The sequence below is a fragment of the Schistocerca gregaria genome, chromosome 2, assembly GCF_023897955.1.
Source record: "Schistocerca gregaria isolate iqSchGreg1 chromosome 2, iqSchGreg1.2, whole genome shotgun sequence".
Lineage (NCBI taxonomy): Eukaryota > Metazoa > Arthropoda > Insecta > Orthoptera > Acrididae > Schistocerca > Schistocerca gregaria.
In genome coordinates, this window is record NC_064921.1 from 116,551,311 (window position 1) to 116,578,723 (window position 27,413).

Sequence of the window (27,413 nt, forward strand, 5' to 3'; positions counted from 1 at the left end):
AATGAATTTACGAAACAAAATATCACAAATTTAATACAACACACAAACACAAACATTGAGAAATAAAACAGCTCTGAAAGTACAGTAGTCAACATCAAAAACAAAAACAAAACAAAAACACCAATAAATCGAACCCCTGCAAAACACACGAGTCAAAGTTGCTCTGAACGAACACACATATATGCATTGGACTAAGAACCGTATAGTCACTGTTCACTGACACAGTCAGTAGTTCCACTGTTCGAGGCACAATAAAAGGGGAGGGGGGGTTCGTCGCCACAGCTGTCAGTAGGGATTTTTGTCCATCTGTTGCGTGCAATCCCGCCTTCTCTGCTCTCTCATGAAGTTTCTCGATTTGGTTCCATGTTTGTGTTGTCAAATTCGTGCGGTATCCTCGTTTGACACGCAGGTTTGATATTCCTGGGCAAGGATGACAATGGCTCTTCTTTGTGCCACCCTTAGTGACCAGAGAACATCGAACTGTGATTTACTGTCGCTTGACAGTGGGCATCCACCAGGAAATGTTGATAAGCGTCGTTGATGTCTTCCAGTTTCTCTGGACAGTATGTGTCAAAAGGCTCCACGTCCCTTGTGTTTTACAGTCTTGAGTTATCCTCAATTGGCTCGCCGGTTTGATATTCCTGGGCAAGGATGACACTTAATGGCTCTTCTTTGTGCCACCCTTAGCGACCAGAGAATATCGAACCATGATTTACTGTCGCTTGACAGTCGGCATCCGTCAGGAAATGTTGATAGGCGTCGTTAAAGTCTGCCATTTTCTCTGGACACTACCTGTCAAAAGGCTCCACGCCCCTTCATCCCCTGTCTTCTGTCGTTTCACCGCGCCCGTCTCGTGCGTGCGTGTGGTGCGTTGCCAGCAGATGGATTTCCGCGCGGTGGACCTCCACGAAGGGTAGCACTGGTGCGGCCGCCAATTAGCTCCAGGTGCAAGGGAAAGTGTTTGCCGCGCATCCTTCTTTTGTGGTCGAACGTGCTCCCAAAGTGGCCCGGCTGACAGTGTGTCCTGCTGGGAAACCCACCGGTTTACAACTAGTCCTCCTCCTAGCTGCTCCCGCTGTCTCGCAAGAGTTTAGCCGGTTCGCTTTCAGGTTCTCAACTGCATTCACAGAAATTGTTCATCATAGTTATGTGACTACAAAATGTCATACATAATACCACTTAGTATTGTCTTTCACAATTTTTTTTGAACAAAAGTGAGACTTAATTTTTTTTTAAATAAAAAAAGTTAGATGAATCGACAATATAAAAATATAAGTTAAATGACTTGACAATATAAAAAACAAAAGTGAAAAGACTTGACAGTATAAGAATAAAAATTAAATGAACTGACAATGTAAAATCTAAATCCACATCACTAATGTGGTTCACTTACGTTTTAATAAATCAAATGCTACTTATTAATTCACTAAAATGAATAGGATTATGTCTTGTGCAAGTATAGGTCAGGACCGCATAGGGTTCACATGTTATTTACACACACACACACACACACACACACACACACATGCACACCTGTTGTCTATTCTACAAACTAACTACCCATAAACATGCATTACTCAAAATTTTACTTCAATCCACTACTAGTTAATCCAACAAGCTACTTCAATACTACTTCATCACAGTGTTTATACCACTACAACATTGTCCTAATTCGTCCTCTTCCTGACGCTCGCGGCAGAATAAATAATGTCTAAACATCTTTACATAGAAAATCACATATTATTAGAAAATTCTACAACATAACTCTTATCAGCTAAACACATAAAGACAGAAAGAACACAAATACACAAGGGTACAGAAACACATAGCACAATAACACAAGAGGAAAGGGCAGGGTTTGTTTTCAGTGTAACATTTGGTACTACAGTCCAACCCAAAAACTCATTCCATAGATCTTTCGACTTATTTCAACATTTGTTTACACCAAAAAAATCCAACCCAACCTTGATTTCTGTATTTATATGTTCACATATTTCTTACCTCATTATTTATTTTCCATTATGTTACCTCATCATTTATTTCCAAGGCAAATCCTACCTAAACCTGTTGTCCCTAAACCCTACTTTTCTGTTCATAACCTCTTTCAAAATACTTTTTTGGCCAAACCATTTTCTTATAGCTTCTCAATGCATTTCTTCCAATTCATCACGACTCGTTCTCTCATATAGCCTACCCCATCTTAAGCTAACTTAAATCTACTGAGCTCAGATGCTAAACTAAGGGACGAGGCAATGCAGCAGCACAAAACAGTTAACTCACACAACAATGACAAAAAAATTCAAATAGACAAATCAAGCTACAGTAAATCTAAATTACCAAGCAAATGCAACATTACAACTAATATGAGCCAATGTGCAGCAACAAGAAAAATAAATCAGTAGTAAAACTGGCGTAACAGAGTAATACAAAGTGAAATTTACTAGCACTATGCCTGGCAAACAGCAGCAGAAAATGCAATAACATGACAAAGCTCAAGCAGAAAAAATATTACACTACAGACAACAATGCAGAAAAGGGAAATGTCTATTCACATCTTAATATCTATGTCATTAAAGTGGTGCACCACAAGAAGTTATTCTACCAAAAAAATTACCAAGTAGTTGAAAAGAAAATTATGTATGCAATAACTGTTATTAATCCCTTCTTATTGTTCTTTCCTTTCCAACTGCTCCTTTTTCGAAGAACGTGGATCATAAAATAATTATTTAATAGATCTGTTGACAGGAAGTGTTCACATTAGCAAATGCATTTCATTTTATTTTATAAAACCAATGCTGCAACATAGCAGGAAACCAGATATCAAATGAAATAAGCAACTATCAAAAACAAAGCATAAAAATATCATTCAATAGTCATCTGACATTTCATAAGTTAGTAGAAATTCTCTCAACTCTCGTAGAAAGACGCTTGTCATAATCAGGTGTGCAGAAGTAAGTATCTTTCCAAGTAATGAGCATGTCGTATTTGCGATGCTTTCTACAAAATAATGTCAATAGAGAGGATAATGGCCTCTTTTTTTCTCCACCTAATGGCTTTCTTTTGTCAGATGACTATCTCTCAGCTGAGTGCCCAAAACGCATTACGTCAAGGTCACTTTCCTTTCTTACCGAAATATTTACGACAGCAGTTTCCACTACAGCGGCAGACCCATATAAAAAAATTTCACAGGTAGAAAATTTGCGTTACAAATGTGTAGAAACAAAATCCTATAAATATAACAGTGTCCAAAAAATTTTCGCCGGCATTGTAATACATTCACGCATGCACATACATTTCATAACTCTTAAAGTACGATTCTTGGTTTCCAACATCCTTTTTCACAAGTCAGAGTCCCTAACCTTACCTTATTACACATTTACACTTCTTCAGTATTTCATCATAATAAATACATATCATAATAAACATTCTTCAACAGCATAATACACATCGTCGTCGTAATAATAACATCATAACACATCAGTCAAATCTCAAAAACGTCGTAGCTTTGTGCAATAATTTCAAAACCTAAAAAATATTCTCTGCTCATTTCAGTAGTGTCATCTACCTCAAACGTACTTTAAAAATCATGATCCCATACGAAACACATCATTCAAAGCTCTCATAGTATCGCAATGGTTCCGTAAAAGTATGAACAGTTCACACAGTACAGACAAAATACAATTTCATAAGTGTGAAGTTATCCAACTGTGTAATTACGTAAATATGTGTCACTGACGGCGTAAAAAAAAAATGTTTGTGTCTGATTTTGTTCCATTGTGTCCAACTTATGAAGCTTTTGCTGTGTGTGTCTCTGATTTTGTTCCATTTGTTGCATTAATTGCAATAATAATGTATTAGTGTATATAATCTGTTTGTCTACGCTTTTTGGCAGTGCATTTTCACCGGCAACATTAACATTTTGACAAACAGAAAATGTATCATGACTCATTTGAGAAAACGGTGAGGATCCAAAACCTGAGTCTACAGTATTTGCAATATTGTGTTCTGTCATTTCGGATTCCTGAGGCGAGCTGTTGCCGACCGTTCGATCGATAATGCTTCCCTGTTCACTACTTGTTTCATTGTCTACACCATTATTTGCCGCCTGCTCCATTTCCCTGTGCACAATTATCAAATTACTACTTAGAATGTCTGTTAATTCATTAAACAGTGGTGCTGATAAGCTATGCTCGTCGTCACTATTATTTCTCAGTTTACATTGGAGCCTACTGTTACGTTTTTCACACGCCGTTATTGTCACAATACTTCACACGAAAACACAGAAAAGCACAATTTGAAGAGCAAAAATAAGAGAGCACATTAACATAGCACTGACAATAATATCTAGTTAATTGCAAGTGCAGCTGCGAAATACTTGGTGCAAATCTACACTCCTGGAAATGGAAAAAAGAACACATTGACACCGGTGTGTCAGACCCACCATACTTGCTCCGGATACTGCGAGAGGGCTGTACAAGCAATGATCACACGCACGGCACAGCGGACACACCAGGAACCGCGGTGTTGGCCGTCGAATGGTGCTAGCTGCGCAGCATTTGTGCACCGCCGCCGTCAGTGTCAGCCAGTTTGCCGTGGCATACGGAGCTCCATCGCAGTCTTTAACACTGGTAGCATGCCGCGACAGCGTGGACTTGAACCGTATGTGCAGTTGACGGACTTTTAGCGAGGGCGTATAGTGGGCATGCGATAGGCCGGGTAGACGTACCGCCGAATTGCTCAACACGTGGGGCGTGAGGTCTCCACAGTACATCGATGTTGTCGCCAGTGGTCGGCGGAAGGTGCACGTGCCCGTCGACCTGGGACCGGACCGCAGCGACGCACGGAAGCACGCCAAGACCGTAGGATCCTACGCAGTGCCGAAGGGGACCGCACCGCCACTTCCCAGCAAATTAGGGACACTGTTGCTCCTGGGGTATCGGCGAGGACCATTCGCAACCGTCTCCATGAAGCTGGGCTACGGTCCCGCACACCGTTAGGCCGTCTTCCGCTCACGCCCCAACATCGTGCAGCCCGCCTCCAGTGGTGTCGCGACAGGCGTGAATGGAGGGACCAATGGAGACGTGTCGTCTTCAGCGATGAGAGTCGCTTCTGCCTTGGTGCCAATGATGGTCGTATGCGTGTTTGGCGCCGCGCAGGTGAGCGCCACAATCAGGACTGCATACGACAGAGGCACACAGGGCCAACACCCGGCATCATGGTGTGGGGGGCGATCTCCTACACTGGCCGTACACCTCTGGTGATCGTCGAGGGGACACTGAATAGTGCACGGTACATCCAAACCGTCATCGAACCCATCGTTCTACCATTCCTAGACCGGCAAGGGAACTTGCTGTTCCAACAGGACAATGCACGTCCGCATGTATCCCGTGCCACCCAACGTGCTCTAGAAGGTGTAAGTCAACTACCCTGGCCAGCAAGATCTCCGGATCTGTCCCCCATTGAGCATGTTTGGGACTGGATGAAGCGTCGTCTCACGCGGTCTGCACGTCCAGCACGAACGCTGGTCCAACTGAGGCGCCAGGTGGAAATGGCATGGCAAGCCGTTCCACAGGACTTCATCCAACATCTCTACGATCGTCTCCATGGAAGAATAGCAGCCTGCATTGCTGCAAAAGGTGGATATACACTGTACTAGTGCCGACATTGTGCATGCTCTGTTGCCTGTGCCTATGTGCCTGTGGTTCTGTCAGTGTGATCATTTGATGTATCTGACCCCAGGAATGTGTCAATAAAGTTTCCCCTTCCTGGGACAATGAATTCACGGTGTTCTTATTTCAATTTCCAGGAGTGTATTTGCAGCTGATTGCGGAAGTAATTTTTAACCAGCATTTAGCAGACGGGATAATAGAATGGAGTAGCAGTACAAGGGGTGCCGTAGTTATGGTCATACCAAAAAGATCTACAGATGTTTCTAGAAAACCAAAAGTTCTGCCGTGATTACTTCACTAGAACGGCAAGGCTGCAAGAGATGCGTACCCCATCCCAGACATTACTCAGACCATCGGTAACTTGGGACAGTTTCGGTACTTTTCGACCTTCGAATGGTTACAATCAGCTAAATGTGTTCCAAAGACAAACTGAAGACAGCAGTTTTGGAGCAACGGGGACTTCTGGGTTGAAAAACGTGCCTGAAAAGTTTCAGAGGCCATTGGAAGACAGTGTGTCGGAATCCTCACCAGCGTCTAGTTTACGTACACAATATCATCATATTCTCAAAAAACTTAGAGAGTTGTGTAGACAGTGTATGAGGGAAGCGTTTAATGGATTAATGGCTGCGCATCTGATGTTGAGCAAGAGAAGTGTTATATTTCACTAAAAGAAGTAGGATATTTAGAGCACGTAGTTAGTGAAAATGTAGCAAGTACAGACCTAACGCTAGTTCAAGCTCTACGAGGATTGCCATTGCCTAAGTCGATTAAAATGCCAAGGGCTTTGCAGCAATGGTATCAGTGGTTCCCATCAGATCGCTGAAGTCAAGTGCTGTTGAGCTCGGGTAGCACTGGTTCGGGGGACCATCCGGGTCTTCCAAGAACTGTTGGCAAGTATATACCATAGGTCATAAAATGTCGTGTGTCAGGGCAGCGTGGTGTGGCCGTGCGGTTTGAGGCGTGCTGTCACGGGCTGCGCGGCTCCTCCCGCCTGAGGTTCGAGTCCTCCCTCGGGCATGAGTGTGTGTGTTGTTCTTAGCATAAGTTAGTTTAAGTAGTGCTTAAGTTTAGGGACCGCTGACCTATGCAGTTTGGTCCCTTAGGAGTTCACACACAATTTTTTTTTTTTTTTTTTTTTTTTTGTCGTGTGTCAGCATCGACGTTTGAGCAGACGACAAGGTATTTTTACTAGTCACTGTCTTTGATCAGTTATCCAGCACTGTTTCTAGCATTATCTTTCACTTTAAAAAATTCGCTCAGTTTCCTTAGTGACAGCTTTGGCTAGGATCAGTCAGTAGCGGCTGGTGTAATGTTTTCCAGAAAAAGCTTGTTTCGTCCGAATCCTTATGTGGTATCGTGTGACGTTATCCGATGGACGCATGGCGCCGTCTTTCTCGTGAAAGTGGTACTGATTTAGGGAACTTTGCGACATTAAGATGGACAGCTAACGAAAAAATATCCGACAATTAGACAGTTAGCGGCAATTGGGCACTGAGGGAACTCAACTGCGACGTTAGAATTTATGCAGGACTGAGAGTGGAATCCGTTTTCCCGTTTTACGCTAGTGGTCGCCTTAAACGACCCAAATCTCCATATGTCACTTGCTCGCAAGCTGGCCGTGTTGCCTCAAGGGCTCGGATACTGTAGTGCATCTGCTCGGAGATATCGTAACGCCGCCTGGAAAAGGGATGATGTCTATTGTTTCTGTTTAGTATGTCCGAAAAAACCGACGCGCTACCTATATAAGACGAATACCTGATGAGCAGTTAAGTGGGGGCATGGAAGCTACACTCATGAGCCAAAGAATGACCACTGGTCGTCTGTCGGTGGCGTCATTTGCGAGGACAGTAGTAAGGAAAATATATAAATAGAGACGAACAGGTAATACAGCTAGCGGAGATGCGGGCTGCAAGTGGGGGTATCCACTGACGTATAGAACTTGAAACGTCCCCTTAGAAAAATTATACATGACTGTTCTTAAACTGACACTTTATTTTTTTTTATTTTTTATTTTTATTTTTTTATTTTATTTTTTTTTTTTTTTTTTCTTTGCGCAACGCAATCTGACTTTCAGTAATCCCTACAAGAGAATGGTCCTGACTAAATTAACCTATACGTTTCACAAATCACTTACCTCACAAAAATCTTCGTTACTCGAACTGCTGCAATACAGCGAGCGCCACTACTGCCAGATAAATAAAAGATTCAAACTACTGAAGGCGCTAACTACTGATAGGCAGAGTTAGCGAATGAAAGATTTTGATAGAGAACGAACAATGTATTTACCTCAACAGTGTTCAAAAGTCATAATGTATATAACAGTTCATGACATCCCGTCTTACAAATTTCAAAACTCCGCCATCTCTCTCCCCACATCCACCACTGCTGGCGTCTCACCTCCAACTGCGCAACGCTACGCGCTGTTAACATCCAGCTGCCCAACACTACGATGGCAGACAACAATGCAAACTAGCCACAGACTGCACACAGCGCAGCCAGCGATTTTCATACAGAGCGCTACGTGGCGTTACCAATAAGAAAATCTAAACAGCCTACTTACAAACTTTGAAGAACGCCAGGTGTTTATGATCGGCACCTATCAACTAGTGTTTTCGAAACGACGAAGCTGGTCGACGATCCGCGTGCTATTCTCGTTAGCATCTATGGGAAGTAGGTGGAGGTGCTCTGAAACGAGAGACTGACAAGGTGCTGATCAATAAAGCCGAACGCTTGCCAGCTCTGTAAAACAGTAGTGGTCTGTGGCAGACCTGTGACAGAACACAATGCTGGGGCTGGCACGAGAATTTCCGACCATGTTGCCATGCTGTTCCGTTAGACATTTTTGAGCATGGGCTCCACAGCTGATGGCCTGTACGTGCGCCTTACTGATCCAACAACATCATCTGCTGATCGGCGGATCACGTCTCTTGTTATCCCAGGTCAGTAGTAGCGCTTGTTAGGCCAACATCGACGCAAATGGCTGCTGGACTAACACACCGCGCCACTGATAGAGACCAGCACCTGGGCTTTTAATGGCACTTCAACATCATCGTCATGACCATCATCATCATCATTGTCACCTTAGATCATGGATGAGGGTCGACGAACCTGTAACGGCATCAGCCTACTAGTTCCATCGTTTCCTGGACCGTCCCTTTGGGTAAGTATTGATAAACTTTTTGAAGATATCTGCATTAACGCATTCTGTTCTGCATCCCATAACAGATTTGGAGATTTCCGAGGCCATTAATCGACTTGCGTTTTCCTTGTTTGGTATACAACCTTAGTTACGTCATTGTAACAGCTAATGTTTTATAGAGTTTCAGTTGCGTTTCTTTAGTTGTCTTTTAGTTTAATACCCTTTTGGTTGCTCCACATACACACCGTTTCATTCTTCATATCTTTACCATGATGAAAGGAAATATCACAGGACATGTATTTAAAATGACATACCTGCTCGATTGTTTTTTGTCACTATTTCTTTCTTGCTCCTGTCGTTTGGTATGGCACTGCTTTTTTCTTTTCAAAAGGTATTTAGAAATCATAATTTTTACCAATTTGATCTTCTTCTAAAGTGGCTGTTATAGTGTGGTTGTCAACATACATTAATGTTATTGAAACATGAAACCTAGGGAAAGGCAGGATTTGGTGCGGATGGGGCCTTACTCAGTTAACGTTGATTGCTCAGTTTTTTTTTTAAATCATGTACACTTTATTTGCAACTAATTGCATGTAAGGTTCACAATAACGAACAGTTATCAAATTTGATTGTTAAGGCAATATCTAACTAAAAATCCTTTAGACAAATTTCATTCACGGCTAAAGGCCTTATCGACCAGAAATTCAAATTATTCACGGCTGAAGGCCTTATAGACAATCATCACAATCTGATCAAATCAAGACAGAGCTGGGCCTCAGACAGTGCTCCAAGAATCGACGTGGCAAAGCCGCTCAATTTCGTAAATGATGAGACAGACACCCAAGAGTTTTATTACTTAACCGGATGGCAACTCAAAATAGTGTTGGTTTAAACGCCGACCAATACTCTTGCAACGTCTACCTAACGTCTGATAACCAACACACCGATGGAATAACCCAGGCAAGACGGAACCGGCACTGCGTCTTTTGAATCAGAATATCCAGAAGGAGAAGGACCCACTACGACCAAGGTAGTCCATAAGAAACAAATATCCGTACCACAATCGAGGAGGCTGTCAAACTAAACGCCTTTCCGGGCAGCAACAGCAAGGCGAGAAAAGGTACAATGCCGCGAAAATACGCTAACCTCCAGGGCAGGTAACTGGGGCGTTAGTTGCCATTTGGCAGAAAAATACCGCTGGTTGGACATCAATAAACGGCAGGAATTTAACGATTAATAATAAAGATGGAAGGTGGCTGATTAATATGGTTCAAATGGCTCTGAGCACTATGGGACTTAAATTCTGAGGTCATCAGTCCCCTAGAACGTAGGACTACTTAAACCTAACTAACCTAAGGACATCACACACATCCATGCCCGAGGCAGGATTCTAACCTGCGACAGTAGCTGTCGCACGGTTCCAGACTACAGCGCCTAGAACCGCACGGCCACCCTGTCGGGTGGCTCGTTAATTTTGCCGACTCCAAACACTCCACTCGTTGTTCCTCGTCTCAGCGACCCTGAGAGCAGCAACGCGTCAACAAACGGCGAGGTCTCAAAATTATGGAGGTTTCAGTACTGGGTTAATGTTCCCTAAACTCAAACATCTTGGGTTCGGTGGAGAACCATGTTGTCGCCCTCGCAACTACAGCCCCTCGATCCAGCAGTAGCCGGCAGCTGTGGCCGAGCGGTTCTAGGCGCTTCAGTTTGGAACCGCGTGACCGCTACGGTCGCAGATTGGAATCCTGCCTCGGACATGGAGGTGTGTGATGTCCTTAGGTTAGGTAGGTTTAAATATTTCTAAGTCTAGGGGACTGATGACCTCAGATGTTAAGTCCCATAGTGCTCAAAGCTATCATCATCACAATAAAGTCGTACAAACCAATACGATCCATGGAGTGGTACCATATTACCTCTCCTTAGAAGATAAAGTTCAAAGCCGTACACTCAGCCGGTAAAATCATGGCGACGTCTTTATGCGACTTGAAGGGGTCATTCTCTCGTGGTGCAACGATCAACGTCGAAGTATATTGTGCTATTCTCGAGAATGTGGAGAACCAAATTCAGCGTGTTCTTTGCCAAAAAAGATGCAAACAAATGTCTCCTTCTCCACACAATGCAATGTCTCACCGAAGTCCTCGCACCCGAGAGAAGTTTACAAAACTTCATAGGACTGTTCTTTCTCATACACCCTACTGCCAGGGCCTCGCACCTTCCATCTGTTACGTACAAATAAGGTTGCACTCCACGAGAATCATCGTGTGGATAACGGCGAGGTTCTTCGTCGACCATCAGGGTGGAACGATGTGGTCACATAAGCCCTCGCAGAAACATGGACTAACGCCATCTCATTGACAGAGATTATGTTGAAAAAATAGGGTTTTGTACCAGAAGAGTGGGGAATAATATGTTCTATTGGAATCCTGAATAAAATAAACCTTATTTCAGAACTTATTTCAACTTATTGAGTACCTCTCTTATTTCTCAGAGAAGCAACATTACCGGACTTACAGGCAGTAAACAACTCATTCTGTTGAGATCACATCGTTGCACACTTTCCCAAGCTACAAAAAAGTAGGTATAGGTAGTAAACTTCCGAGAGACTACTCGCTTAACAGCTCATTGGGTCGTCTGCAAAAGTTATTGGTTTTGTAGCCTGTGAACAAAATGTGGAGTGCTATACAAAACATATGCTGCTGTAGTTAATGATTAATAAATATGGTATTGGATGACTCTGTCCGTAGCGTTTTACGGTATTCTGTATGTTAAGCAGTATCGATGTTCTGGAATAAATTATTACCGTCTATCGATAGTTAAGTATTGATGCTGAAATTGAAACCAACAAAGATAATAGAATCACGCATCTCTAGTCTACATTAGAGACACCTAGCAGCAAACTCGTCAGTATCGCACCCATCTTCTACATTCTTACGAATCCGCGCCGCATGCTAATATCTGCATTTGATAATTCGTCTGCTAATAGACTTTATTTTCTCTATTTGTTTAGTTACTGAATCCATGAGCTGTATAATTTGCATGTATTTATATTTTCCCTGTTTCCCCAGAATTGGTGATTCTTCTACACTCTACAGCTGCCAGAAGCTTTCTCTCAGTGTGCTATACAGATCCCTTATACAATACATTCTTTCCATTGAGCAAAAACAAGACTTTCGCATTCCAAACGTCTTTGGCTTTTCTAAAGAAAATCGTTGTTTCCTTCGTTCTATTTATTATTGCAGTTACATACTTACAAGTCCGAGGTATGGAATGTTGCGATGGGTATACAAGCCATAGTACATTTTTTGCCTCTACTGTCGCCGCTGCCAAGAAGCAGGATGAAGGACGCACGCATGTTTCCCACTGGTGCCCGGCGACAGTGACAAATTCTCCTCATAACTGTTCCGTGTTTCTATACAGACGTCGCCTTTGCTTCATTTATTTCTTTTCCCTGCAGCGATATTCATATTGTAGGTATTTTCGGGCTCCTAAGACTTCACTTTGGTTAAATTTGCAGGATGGATAGAAATCTTTCACATTTCATTCTCTATTCCCAGAATAATTTCATTGGAAAGAAGAACACATAATTCTCAATGAATTCTCGAAACAGATCATTTCCTCTTGGACAATCATTCAGATACTGACATAGCTTCCAGTTATATGTGGATCATTCCTGCTCCTGTTACAGAGGCTTTGATTCAATTACATTATTTTCAAAACTAATTTCCGGGAAGTAGAACGTGACTTGGGTGAAGTTCACGTATAACGTTAATTGACATCAGTTAAAACAACTTACTTTATCTTATTTTCTCATGCACAGCGTGTGCAACGAAACATTTACTTAGATACACTGTATGCCACTGCATGTAAGTAATAGCTGCAACAATCAAAAATGAGTCAAAAGTAAGCGGAATCATCTAAATGCAGCTCGTGGTCTTCTTTTATAAATTTATTCTGCCGATTTGTGGAGATGCATTCTACTCGCGTCTTTCTTTTTTTTTTTAAAAAAAAAAGGAAAAAGGAAAAGAAAAGGAAAAAAGAGACGATGATGAAGCTAACAAATCATTTTAAAAGCTGACTGCAAAATTAAAATAACTGAAAGATCACAGGCCCTTTACACTGTTTAAAACTGTTCTAGTAGTAAATCCACTCAATAACTTTCACTTCCCTGTTATGTCAGGTAAAGCTATGACTATAATAATGAATTTTTGAACGTATGGTGTCTGTTCATTCCGTCATGTAAATATGTGGTGTCGCCTGTTATTTCGGACATTTCTGAAAGAAGAGACACCACGCTTTGATATAACTGATTCGCCTCGGTGGGCAATGAGAACGCCACCTTCAGTGCGAAATTACGTTAGAACTCCAGCGAGAATCTCGAAGTAGAGTCATGGAGGGCATGGACGGGGACTGCGAATAGGAATGTGGGGCGGCCGGAAGGTGTGCCGAGACAGTCTGTGTAAGTGCAGTAAGCACAGTGTCCAGTTGGCACAGTAGTTAAGGCAAGTGTCTACCATGCAGAAGACCCTGGGTTCCATTCCCAGTCCCACACACATTTTCGCTCATCGCTTCTGATTTCGCGTAAAGTCCCGATGCAGCTGACAACAGTATCTCCTTCCCTTTCACGTCTTTCTTCATAGTCATGATTTAAGTTTTTCGAAGTTTCAGTAAATCAGTAAGGATATCAGCAGGTTTCCTCTGACGAAAGTTTAGTTCCAGTCCTACCCTTGTCCTGTCCTACCCTTGTACTGGATAAGTAGAACAGACCTTGAAGCGATTGGGAGGAAAATTACGTCACAAGTTTTTTAAAAGGAAGGAAAGGTTGATAGGGCAATTCCTAAAACATCAAGGAATCGTTAGTTTACTAATGGGGGAAAGTGTGGAGCCGGTAAGAAATGTAGGAGCCGACTATGGCTTGACGGCGTTCAGCCGAATCAAATGTACCTACGTTGTAATAACTATGGATAGATGAAGAGACTTGCGCAGGATAGATCAGCATGGTAAAAGTAGTCAAACCAGTCACCGGACTGATGATTGAAGCACCTGAAGAGCCTTCATTTAGAGACTGTTTACAGCCGCTAATGAAACTGCTTTAGACGGGACTCCAAATTCTAATCATCATTCTTTTTTGGCTATGTAAGCTAATAGCAGAATTTTTAGTCCTTGTCTGAATATCTTTCATTATTTTACACTGCTACATGAGTTACGGATAGGTAAAACCCGTATCGTTGGCCAGAGATTTTACCTCGTTTGCAAACGTATGTCAGTGGACCTCTTTCGTTTGGTGGGGTCTTAAGTGGGAGCCATGGTAGAGTTGTGAGTAGACGAGTAACTAAAATGAGGAAATACAACGGCTTTCAACAGGCGTTCGCCGAAGATCGTAAATCGGTCACGTGACGTACTCCGCTCGCCGTGTGGTGCAATCTTTGCGTTGACTGCAAAATTCACTAATGCATTGTTAAGGATTCTATGACAGCTAAATATTTGTGACAAGCAAGACCATAAATATGATTGCTGCTCGTTTCATTTGCAGTAATTCAATTTGTGCTCCTGGGTTCCTGCATACGCATATCCTCGCAAATCGACGTATTCAGAAAAATACGGTGAAATGATTGTGACACCAAACAATATAGATATTATTACTGGTTTTTACATTCACCGAAATTTCATATGTCCTTTTTTAAATAGACTGAGGTCATGAAATCGAAAACAACTCGTCCGCAGCTCGTGGTCGTGCGGTAGCATTCTCGCTTCCCACGCCCGGGTTCTCGCGTTCGTTCCCCGCCGGGGTCAGGAATTTTCTCTGCCTTGTGGTGACTGGGTGTTGTGTGACGTCCTTTGGTTAGCTAGATTTAAGTAGTTCTAAGTTCTAGGGGACTGATAACCATAGATGTTAAGTCCCATAGTGCGCAATGCCATTTGAACCTTTTTTTTTTTTTTTGAAAAAACTCATTCCTGATAGAGCACGCTCTTATTTACAAATAGCTTCAAATGTTGCAGAACGTACTTCCGCTTCATGAATAACGAAGTCTTAGAATGTTACAAAGATGAATATGAGAAAACAGATTTAACATGTATCAGCAGGAACTTACTCCCCTCGAGATGTCACTGCACGTCTCTAACCACATGAACACAGCGGTAGCATACAATTTAGAACATTATTATCGTTCATCTTAGAAACCAATAAGGATTTTTACATCTGATGTGTCTTTATATGACATTTAATTGTAGCAAATCGCACCTAGAGTGACGTGTCTGGGATAGTTCTGCAACGTGCCGCCGGCTTAAAACACGCAACTTGCAGTACGGAGACAACGTAATACGATGAATCGTATCAACAGTAGCGAGTAAATGACGTCACGTGACCGATTTCCGCTGATTCCAGCTGAATGCCAGCGGAAAGCCGTTGTGGCTTCCTGATTTGAGTCACTGGGACGAGCAGTGTCTGGAAAGGTAGCTGGTGCACAGGATGCGCTCGCAAGCGACACGGAATCGCTGTCGGCGGAACAGGCGTGTGTGTGAAGGTACAGCCGCAGCGACGACTTTGGAGCGGCCAGTTGGTGTCGGAACGCTACGAAGGACCAGCACGTAGTACGTTTGAACTCAGCTTGGCCAGGACAATGTGTGGCGTCTCACGGAATTGCTTGCTGTGCTGAGTCGGTGTGAGCTGCCTTGCTGGCTTTTACCCTCAATGGTGGTCCGCTTTATTTTAACGTTACTGGTTTGAAAGTTGTTGTTTGGTTCTCACCATTTTATAACTTACGCCCCTGATCTGAAGCAATCTGGAAGACTGTGTGATAACCGTTTGAGGGTGGGTTTGTGTAACGATACTACTGTGAACTTTGAAGTTTAGAAAGTTTTATCTTCCGTTTAAATGTTTCTCTGTGTAGCCTTACTCTCATCGGATTGCCAATATTTTCTCGGTGTCTGAAAGGTTTAATTGCCCCTCGAAAGGACGATTCAGTGAACGTTTACTATTTTGAAAATTTGCTTATTATTATTATTATTATTATTATTACATAATTATTCATCTTAAAAGGTGCTTCAGGATAAACTTTTCTCTGCTGTAAACAACCCTCCCCCCTTGAAGCTAGTTTTCAGTAATTTTTACCTAGTGTGAACATCCGCACGAAAGGTTTTAATCCTCCCTTTAAGGAGATTCAGTCGAATGGTTCCCTTTTTCATGCACTGGCTTAAACCAGACTTCGTCGCTTTCGCTTATGCTCTTTTTGGCGGTTAAGGTTAACTGTGAGGCTGAATCACTTTGTTTACAACATCTTGTTGATTAGCAAACGTAAGAGTGTGATGTGTTAATTTCTGTTTTGTCTGCTTAGACGAATACGACCCCTTTTGTATAATGTGGCTGAAGTTAGCCGGGCGCCTAGGCCAGTTATGAGGAACAACGCGTGATCATCATGTCATTGAGCAAATAGTTGATGGACATGGGAATTTTCTTTGCGAGGAGCTGAGTTGCGTAAGATTTGTATCGTAAAAGTGCCACATACATCCCCGTGTTGTTGAATCCTAAGTAGAGTTATGGATTTCGTGTTCACGTGTACTTCCAAGTGTCTGAAATTTCTCAGTTTCAGTACAGTGAAAGAAATGTACATATTTTTTGATTTCAAGTCTACTTACATTTTGCCTTAATTGAAGTCTGTCTAAACATTTGTTCTGAGTCTCTTATTTACGTTTCAGGTTGTTTAGCTTGTCTGTAAAACCATATTTTCCATAACTGATCTATGGCTATATCAGTGCATTGTGCTCACCGTGAATCGGCAAATAAAGAACAGAATAGCCGGCCGGAGTGGCCGAGCGGTTCTAGGCGCTAGAGTCAGGAACCATGCGACCCCTAAGGTCGCAGATCCGAATCCTGCCTCCGGCATGGATGTCTGTGATGTCGTTAGGTTAGTCAGGTTTAAGTAGTTCTAAGTTCTAGGGGACTGATGACCTCAGAAGTTAAGTCCCATAGTGCTCAGAGCCATTTGAACAATCTGAAAGAACAGAACATACTTTTTCTGTGTCCTCGACTTGAGTCCTTCCGTTATAGAAGCCATTGTCCTGCTCGTCTACCGTAAGGAAGATTAATAAGTCGAGACAATGTGTGATAACTATGTCGCAAGCACAGATATCCTATATCCCATAAGTGCGAAAAGTTTAAAAACGGTGTTAGTAAAAGATAGAGAAATATTTAGACGATGGCTTTACCGCTTCAGGTGTTCTAAACAGTTTCCCTCCCTCATTTGAGTGCAATGAACGGAACTCCATATAATCATGTGAAACTCTCACAGAAGTCCTTCTTTGGGAGTTGTTCAAGTCGCGCGTCACACTGACTTGGCTGTCGTCAGACTGTTGAATCTACATATGAATTTCGCGGTTTTTCGTATTGCGGTAGGTTCGTTTGATCACCTCAAATCTCGTAACCCTTGATTTTTTTTTCAGGGAGGAATTGCTCTTGTGTTGCCTTTCGAACAAGTCACGGCAGTTGTCCACGCGTCGTTGTTTTTATTGGGGAGCCGAGGTATGCCGAGCAGACTTTGTAAAAAATCGTTCAAATGGCTCTGAGCACTGTGGGACTTAACATCTCAGGTCGCACGGTTCCAGACTGAAGTGGCTAAAACCACTCAGCCACAGCGGCCGGCAGACTTTGCACACACCGTTGGGTTCTTGAAATCATTTTGGAAAAGTCGTAAACAGCTAAGTTAGAGATACTCAGTTCGTTACTCCACTGCGACTTGTGTCAGAACAACGTTGACTCACAGTGGTCGCAAGTGCAATATTTAACACTGCCTACTCACAGTGATTGCACATCTGTTGTTTACAGTTATTAGTTCAAGCTCTCACCATAGGTAACTGCATTGACCGCTATTATACCCCAGGAATAAAATCAGACTCGAAAATTTTGCGACAGACGGTATATAGTATTTTGCTTCTGATTAAATCCCAGTTGAGAGAAAGGGCAGAAATTCACCATATTTCGTTAACACAGACGCGAGTTCTAGAGGCCATTCCTGTTGTTTTCAGAAATGGTTCAAATGGCTCTGAGCACTATGGGACTTAACTTCTGTGGTCTTCAGCCCCTATAACTTAGAACTAATTAAACCTAACTAACCTAAGGGCATCACACATGCCCGAGGCACGATTCGAACCTGCGACCGCAGCGGTCGCGCGGTTCCAGTCCGAAGCGCCTAGAACCGCTTGGCCACAGAGGCCGGCTCAATGTTTTCAGTACCATTTCATCTGGTAAATACTGTTGCATCATCAGAGCGTCGTAGCAACATACACAAGAAGTTAGCGACAGTTGCCCAATGAGACCGTCCGTAGTCGATTGCAGGGAGTCTTGCTATCGGCCCAAGATGTATTGCCGCTAGCGAGCGTGCAGCGCCGAAACTTAAAGGAAGAAAGCGCGTACCGCTGGAGACAGCTGTGGACGGGGTAGTGGATGCAGTGGTTTACCACCGAGCCGGTTACAGTGTTCCGTCGAAGCTGAGTTCACGGCAGGCACGAGGTGGAGTTGAGTCGAAGTATACTCGAAAACTTGTAATAGATACAAGTGGAAGCCGAAAAACGTTGTGATGTTTTATTTAACCGTCGTGTACGGGATTACATGGAGAGACGGCGCTCGGCGTGAAGCAAGTTCTCTTTGCAGCGGGTTGAGTTGGCCGTCGTAACCGTATTGGGCTGCACTTTAGCGGTTCGCTAAAGTGGAATACGATCAGTGCTAAGCAAATTTAGTTTCTGTCACAATGAGGAGGCGCTGTGTTGTGGTGAAAAGTTATTCTACGGGATTGAACAGAATTGAGCTTTTCTTCGATATGGTATGAGTGAGCATCTTCAAGTCTGTAAGACTTTGTTCATTGCCTGTGCTTTAACTGCTTACTGTGTTTTGGTCTGCTCCTAACAGCACTGAGCTTTATTAGAGTTATGTGAATTTGGAACGTCAGTCCGCTGGTTGCTTTAAAAAATTTTATTTTATTTTCATATGACTTAAAGTCACTTTCAATGCTTATGATTTCTGTTTTATTGCGTTACCTTAAACGGGACGAGTTATCGAAATGTACTCTTGTTTAATAACCTCAAATTTTCAATCGTTGTCTCATAACCTTATCGCAGCAACCGTTCACAACTTGTTTGGTACTGGATAGCTATTGCTTGAGTGTATTGCCTTTTTCAAGTAAAGTAACTGCTGAGTGGTTTTGCAGCGCAATTAACTGATGCACCGTATATTTTATTTGAAGATGGGGCTTAAAGTTTTCTTGTTAATGAATACTTTTATTAACTATACTTATTGCCATTGTGTTTCACGACACCTAGCTTGGTGCGGGTTGTGGGCTTGTCAAATCTATATCTACATGTACATTTACACGGATACTCTGCAAATCACATTTCAGTGCCTGACAGAGGGTTCATTGAACCACCTTCATAATTCTCTATTATTCCAATCTCGTATAGCGCGAAGAAAGAATGAACACCTGTATCTTTCGTACGAGCTCTGATTTCCCTTATTTTATAGTGGTGATCGTTCCTCCCTATTTAGGTCGGTGTCAACAAAATATTTTCGTATCCGGAGGAGAAAGTTGGTGATTGGAATGTCGTGAGAAGATTCCGTCGCCAAAAAAAATGCCTTTCTTTTAATAATATATCCAGCCCAAATCCTGTATCATTTCTGTGACACTCTCTCCCATATTTCGCGATAATCCAAAACGTGCCGCCTTTCTTTGAATATTTTCGATGTACTCCGTCAGTCCTGTGTGGTAAGTATCCCCACCGCGCAGCAGTATTCTAAAAGAGGACGGACAAGCGCAGTATAGGCAGTCTCCTTAGTAGGTCTGTTACATTTTCTAAGTGTCCTGCCGATAAAATGCAGTCATTGGATAGCCTTCCCCACAACATTTTCTATGTGTTCCTTCCAAATTGATTTTTTCATAATGGTAATACCTAGGTATTTAGATGAATTTACGGCTTTTAGATTAGACTGATTTATCGTGTAACCGAAGTTTAAACAGTTCCTTTCAGCACTCATGTGGATGACCTCACACTTTTCGTTATTGAGGTTCAACTGCCACTTTTCACGCCATTCAGATATTTTTTCTAAATCGTTTTTCACTTTATTAGTCGATAAACGACAGCGTCATGCGCAAACAACCGAAGACGGCTGCTCAGATTGTATCCGAAATCGTTTATATAGAAAGGAACAGCAAAGGGCCTATAACACCACCTTAGGGAACGCCAGAAATCACTTCTGATTTACTCGATGACTTTCCGTCAATTACTACGAAATGTGACCTCTCTGTCGGTCTCATAACTGAGACGATATTCCATAAGCACGCAATTTGAACACGAGCCCCTTGTGTGGTACAGTGTCAAAAGCCTTCCGGTAATCGAAAAATACGGAATCGATCAGGAATCCTTATGTTTCTTGTTACATGTATGTTCGTTTCTTGTTTCAGAAGCTTCCTGTGCCAACGTGTAATCAGTGTGTTGATGATACGGCAGCCGGCCGCTGTTGGCACAGTGTGGGGCCTGGGGGCTAATTTGTAACAGCTTTTGTAATTAAAAGTTCTTTTTGGTCACAGCTATTTATCTAATGTCAAACATTGTAATAAAGTGTTGGGCATTTAAAATTGTTCCTTATGGGTTATGTTCCATGTACTCCCGAATTACAACGTTATTTTTTTCCTTTTACTTGTATTCATGATTGCTCTTGGGCTGTATATAATTTGTTTAAAATTTAATTCTAAATCAATACGTTTACATATATAGAGGTTAGTTTCTCGTTTTCTTGTTCTATTTTGGTAATGAAAGTGAGGGACAGTTCACTTAATACTTGCTTAGAGAAGAACTTTTAGATGCGGCAGCTGAGAATTAAATATGTGAATATGTTAAAGAGTGGTCGTCATGTTGATCGGAACACCATGTGTGCTGAGACATGTTCATTAAAGAAATTATAACGAATTTCAGTTTAACACGCCGGTACGTCATAGCTTTAATTTAATTTGATGTATTTTTGATGGCTATGAATAATCAACGCTCATGCTTCTAACAGGTCAGTGTGTACGCTTTCCTGATTTACTGTGCGTAGCACCAATGAGGTGTGCATGCGCGCAGCCGCGCCTGCCGCTCGCTGGGAAACACCTCCTGCAGTGTACGGGCGGCAGAATTGAATGCGACGACCAACCCCGTCCCCCGTCTACTCCACGACTGTAACAGTCCCTGGGGTGACATACATCTCCTGCTGAGCACAGCGGGGGAAAAAAGCAGTTTTGTTCCGGCCGTTCGCAGTGTACAGAGGCCTGTTTCCGGTTTTTTAGTTTTATTTTAATGCAGTGCTAACATTCAGGTTTGTTTCCCGCATTGCGGATTGCCGATTTCACCCTTGGAACGTTGCCATAAGGGCCGTACTGGTCATCTGTCACACGGCGCCTGAATACTCGCCACACCGTAACGACTCTATCAGTGTGTTATAGGCCCGAACGGTGGTAATGCTCACTCACTACGCCGATGGACGCCAGCGATGCGTTTATGTGCTGTGTAAGCGACACGAAAAAGTTGCTGTGGATGCCATCAGATTAATAAGTGTGAGCTATAGCTCTTTGTCCAACTCAGCTTTGTTACAGCCTTGTGGGATCCGAGTACGATCAATAGCGCTCGTTAGGTGAGCATAAATCTTTACTTCCGGTCTAAACATTCATGGTGGTGTCTGTTTGTTCTATATCGTGTCTCCCTACCACTTTCGCGCAACGACGCTCTGAGCGTGTTTTTTAGGGAATTAACTAGTTTGAATCTGGGACCTGTTGCTGGTAAGGAGACGCTAGACCACATATGACATGTAGAATTCAGAAGAGTTCAGTGAGACTAGCGATGATATAACCAAATACTTAATGATCTCAGCGTCAGCTCCACTGCACTCCCTGTAAAAGAATCTTAATACTAACTAAATTTAGTGGAAGGGGTTCAAGGCTTTCCTATTTTTAGTTAGCTGGTAAAATAACGTCGAAAAAGCAGTTAAGTTTACCATTGGAAATTTTATTCTACTCACAAAACATTGTTTCTAAATTGCACTTTTGATAAAAGGAGATGTTTTAATACAGGATGGTAAAAACCAACTGCGTTCAACAAAAATGTGAACGAATATTCCCTGAATGGGTTTCCAAGTTCTACAATGGATCGAAGGATGACCTATGCCATGTCACATCTATAATCTATGTTTAAATTAAGTTTCACAAAAGAGCAAACTATCAAAATGGTCTACAGTGACCCTCAATTATCTTTAATTACTTATCTAACTTGTGGTAAATTACAGTGGCTGATGTGACTTCTCAATAACTATATAACAGAAAAATCATCGCGTTTCAGATTTTTACTTAAAGTGGCAAATGTGAACACCATGAGCTTTAATTGACGATCGACACTAGTATTACGCAAAAAGGGGGTGTAACAGATGAGACTTCTGCATTTCTGAGTGAAGCTTTATGCGCTGTTATGCGACATCGCGTGCGTTCATTACCTTGTCGGTGTTCGTCAGGGGGGCGGCGGCCGGCGCAGCAGCCATCCAGCTCGCCGTCTCGGAACTAACTCTCCTCGTAACTTCTCCTTACTACAATTTACCGAAGTTGGTTTAAAAAAACTATCTGGCTGTGTTTTCATCTGACCAATCAGGGTCTCAGTGTTAACCTTAAGCTCCGCCTACAAAAATTCTGTCTATCCAATGAGAAACGTTATACTTTTCGTGGTGGGGCAATGTTTTTAAAGTTTGCAACCTAACAGAGACGCTAAAAAGTCTCACGCTAAGACCTGCAGCTGGTGTGGTCCTTTTAGCGTTATCGTAAGATCTATACTGTTCTTCTGGAGGGCTCCATCTTTTAACATGGGCTGGCGGGTGGTCCTAATGTAACAGACACGCGAAAAAGTCTCACACTAAAACTTGCAGGTGGTAGTGGCCTTTTTTGTGTTATCGTAAGATCTATACTGTTTTTTCTGGAGGGCTCTAGCTTTTAACATGGGCTGGGGGGTGGTCCTTGACGTAACAGAGACGCGAAAAAGTCTCACTCTAAAACGTGCGGGTGGTAGTCTTAGAGGAAGGCTGGCGACGTGGGTGTCCAGTCAGTCCATTATTGTAGGGCCTTCTAGCTTAACACGGTTCTGCTCTCGGCTTCTGTTCTCGTTTCTCCGCTCGGAACTGCATCTGTCTCACGGTGGGAAGGTATGACATGCATTTAGGCATTCTTGTGTTAGTCTGTGGTATTCCATTTGTTCACTCGTTACTCGTATTACTTTGGTTAATTTAATGTCACGATTTTTTTAGAGCTATGTGACATACTACTAGATTTGCTTATTACGTCAGGGTTTTCATGGAAGGTGTTGGATTTGCCTGACACCTTACAGCGGAAGTTGCAAATAAGTAACACCACAAACACCAGCATTTGTTACTGACGTTGTAGTTTGGTAATGGAAATGAACGATGAGGAATTACTTCAGCACAAGACTGAATTGTTGTTCTGTATGATATGGTGTAGGTTTTATGTTGATTGGGGTTTGTTCAACATAAAAAAACTCCTGGTATCAAGGTACAATTACATCTTCACAAAAACCAAATATTCCTGTAGCCGGTAAACATCATTAAACAGGGATTCCGTTAAATTAGAGAATTAAAAGCCATCCTTTCTCCTATTGTACATGACCGAGCAACAGATAACAATTTTTACTGCTTTACTCCTGAACGTAACTAGTCTTAATGTCTGAGACAACTTCAACAGTAACATATTACATGGCAAAATAATTCTTAAAGTTAACTAGGAACTTAACACACAAGTAGGCGTAATTCTATAGTACTATCATACCTAGATAGATACTACAACACGCTAAACACAACTTTCGACCAAACTACTTACATATGTTCATAAATTACTACTTAATAATATAAATCATTGGTTATTCACTTAGAACAAATAATAAGATGAATCCTCAGCAGTCTTGCGTCGTTTAATCAAAACACTTCAGGATTTATATGATTAATGACGCTCACAGCTTGTAGTTACAGTTGATGACAAATAAGTAATGCAAAAGTCTTTTTCTGAAAGCAGACTGGTTTTATTCGGTATTCCACTATACTATATTGTTCCTCACTCTTTTGACTACAAAATCCTATTTCTCCCAGTTTTTCAGTATACTCTCCTTTGAACGCGTCGGTGTTGCGCCAGCTTACTGGTAGGGTCTGTGTGCCCGCACGGTGCAACTCTACCGGCCAACGTCGGAGCTGTATCAGTAACTCATCTATCATCCACGTACTGCATCTCGCGGGGTGCATCCTTCATGGAGCCAACAGATGGAAGACGGAAGGTGTGAGATCCAGATAGTAGGGTGGACGATGAAGAACAGACCAATAAAGTTTCGTGAGCTCCTCTCAGATGTTCCGACTTGGCTGAGATATTGCTTGGTCGTGGAGAAGAAGTTCCCTGCATTTTTATGGCGACGGACACACTGAAGTGGTTTTATCAATTTTATGATACTAGCACTTCAGAGCTGAGCGTTGCACCACGAGGGAGGACATAACTGAATAACCTCTTCAGAGTCTCAGAAGACGGTCGCCATGACTCTACCGAGGGTGCAGCTTTGAATTTTCAATAAGTCTCTTTTACTTTACGTCTACGATCGTAAACTTTTTGTTAACAGCTTACCGGTTTCGGTCTATAATGACCATCATCGGATCTGTTTCATAAAAAGAAAGTCCTAATGTACTGCATCCTATGTACTGCAGTACATTAGGACTTCGTTTTTATGAAACATATCTGATGGTGGTCATTATAGACCGAAACCGGTAATCTGTTAACAAAAAGTTTGTGACCATAGACGTAAAGTAAAGGAAACTTATTGCATATACCGGTCACTGTTTTATTCGGGACAATGTCGCAGCCTTTGAATTTTCACTTCGGAGGAGTGGTGTGGTGGTGTGGCGCCACTCATAGATTGCCGTTTTGTTCCGGTTTCGAAGCGTTGTATCCATGTTTGGTCGCCTGCGACGATGTTCGACAGAAAATTGTCACCATCAGCCTCGTCAAGCTGTTGCGATGATGACAAGACGCCTCGCTCAGCCACTCGCCGTGCTTTTCTTCATGGCCAGTTCTCGTTCGACATTTCGCAAGCGCCTATGAGTAGCTGCGATGTTCTGATTTTCCGCTAAATGGAGCTATCTATGACAGACGTATCGTTGGAACGCACTTCCGTTACAGACGCCCATTTGAAGGCTACTTACAGCGCCACCACCTGTCTGAACCTCATGAAACCTTAGCGAATTTCACGATGTCCCACAACAAATTCTGCATGTTTTCAGTCAAAATTGGCCGAGAACAAAATGTATCGCATTGCTCACTGGACGCCCCCTCGTAGCAAGCTTAATTGTACTCGTTCTCACCGGACACACCTGCTCTCCTTTCTACCGTCGATAAACAAGCACTACCTGTCTTTCGACACCCTCAACTTATATTTCGACAACATCAGATTTCCGTGCACACTGTTGTCAGTAGGAAATACGCCCAATGCTCCGCTCGTATATCACTTAGTGTGTAATATTCTCTTACATTGCTACTGCGTTTTAGGTCTTGCGATTTTGGGATAGGAGTGCCGATTGCAGTGACTCTGAAATTAATATCCACTTGGTATGAATCACGAGTGCTTTGAGGACCTTGATCAAAGAACTTGAGCGTAGAGTGAAACCTCTTGAAACAGTAGCAGGGCAACTGCACGCAAATAACTGGAAGTCAAAGAGATAGGACTGCGGCAACTTGGGCACTGTAGCAGACGAATAAGTGACGATCTGAGTACTTGGTGATGAGCTGCCACTGACTCCCGCGTTGGTGTTCACAGCTGACGACAAGAGAATAGAATAATGAGACGGGAGCGGTATCATTCCTCACCGACAGCGAAAGGTGATGACCGACGTCTGAAGACCGTAGCAGATTTGGATCCAGACCGCGGCGCTATAGGAGAGCTAATATCAAGATAATGGAACATTGCGAGACGCATCTTACCTCCACCAGCGCCAGAGGCTGCGGACGTAACAACTGAACATCGCTGTTCCAGTACTACTACGACTCACCGCGCAGAGCAACAGCAGAGCAGACGTAACAATAACAGCACGCAACCGGCGCGCCACGAATTAGCATTCTAACTCTCGCGAGACTTGCGTACCAAATTAATAACACTACCGCACCTTACAATAGCAGTAACACTGAGAAAGCAATCTGCACCTGTACTGTATCAGTTTCAATAACGAATTTATTAAGGGCTGTGGCTACTCCCGAGTGGACTTGAATGCTAATGCATGTAAAACAATTTGGGTTAACAATGAATGCTGGAGATTACTGCTAGCGCATATTGTCGTGTGTGAAAGTGTTTTTCGGTGTTGAGTTCCGGCTTTGTCAGTGTGGACTGCTGTTGAATTGGGTGTGTCTACGATAGAGATAGGCTCTGTGAGTGAGGTTAGTGTAACTTACGGGACTAAAACAATGAGCAATGACCAATGTGAATACGGGTATTGGGGATGTAGCAAGGTTCTTAATGTTTGAAACTGATGAGACAGATCTAAGAGTAAGGACAGAAATGGTTGACGATGAGGTGTTTAGTGACTGACACAGCAACATGGTTTAAGTGTCAAACTGAAGAAGCAGATCTAGGGAATATAATGACAGAGATGGTAGGCAATTAGGTGACAGAGGATTCCAATAGAGCAAATAAAATATTCAAATGTGTGTGAAATCTTATGGGACGTAACTGCTAAGGTCATCAGTCGCTAAGCTTACACACTACTTAACCTAAATTATCCTAAGGACAAATACACACACCCCTGCCCGAGGGAGGACTCGAACGTCTGCTGGGACCAGCCTCACAGTCCATAACTGCAGAGCCCCTGACCGCTCGGCTAATCCCGCCCGGCCCATTAGAGGAGTATCACTTAAATGTGCAACTAAGGTAGTTGATGAGGATGTGCCACATGGCTACAGGAAGGGTAAACAAGGTGGTGAGTTCAGATATTCGTTTGGTAACGAAAGGGGGGGGGGGGAAATGTCAATTTTCAATATACGTTTATTTACTACTCTGAATTTACGAGCAATACATTCCCTCAGTTTCGTTGTCAAATCGCATCCGAAGTGCATGAAAAATTATTAAATGTGTGCTACAACCTTTCCGACAAACCTGATTTTTGAAACAACACTTCGCTACTAACTCGGTGGAAAACGATTCCGTCGATTACTTTCAAGTAAACTTGTACGGTATACAAGTGGAAGGTCGTGATCTGAACTCTTACGTTTATACATCATCTGTGGTTCTTGTCCGTAATTTGAAGGGCATAAAGTAGGAGGATGGAAAGAGCATTGGTAGACACAACAGACTCACAAAGGAGATGACAGATACTCTTCAAGTATATCACGCCATCAGACAGAACCTATATAATGTAAGTGACGTGAAAACTGCAGTATGATTTGCATGTTTTCACATGGTGTCAACAGATGAACATAGCCGCTGTAAATATCCACAGACAGAGGGATAACAACCTCTAAATTCACAAGGTGAGACTTCCAAATCATATAACGGATGTTGTCTAGTCCAAGATT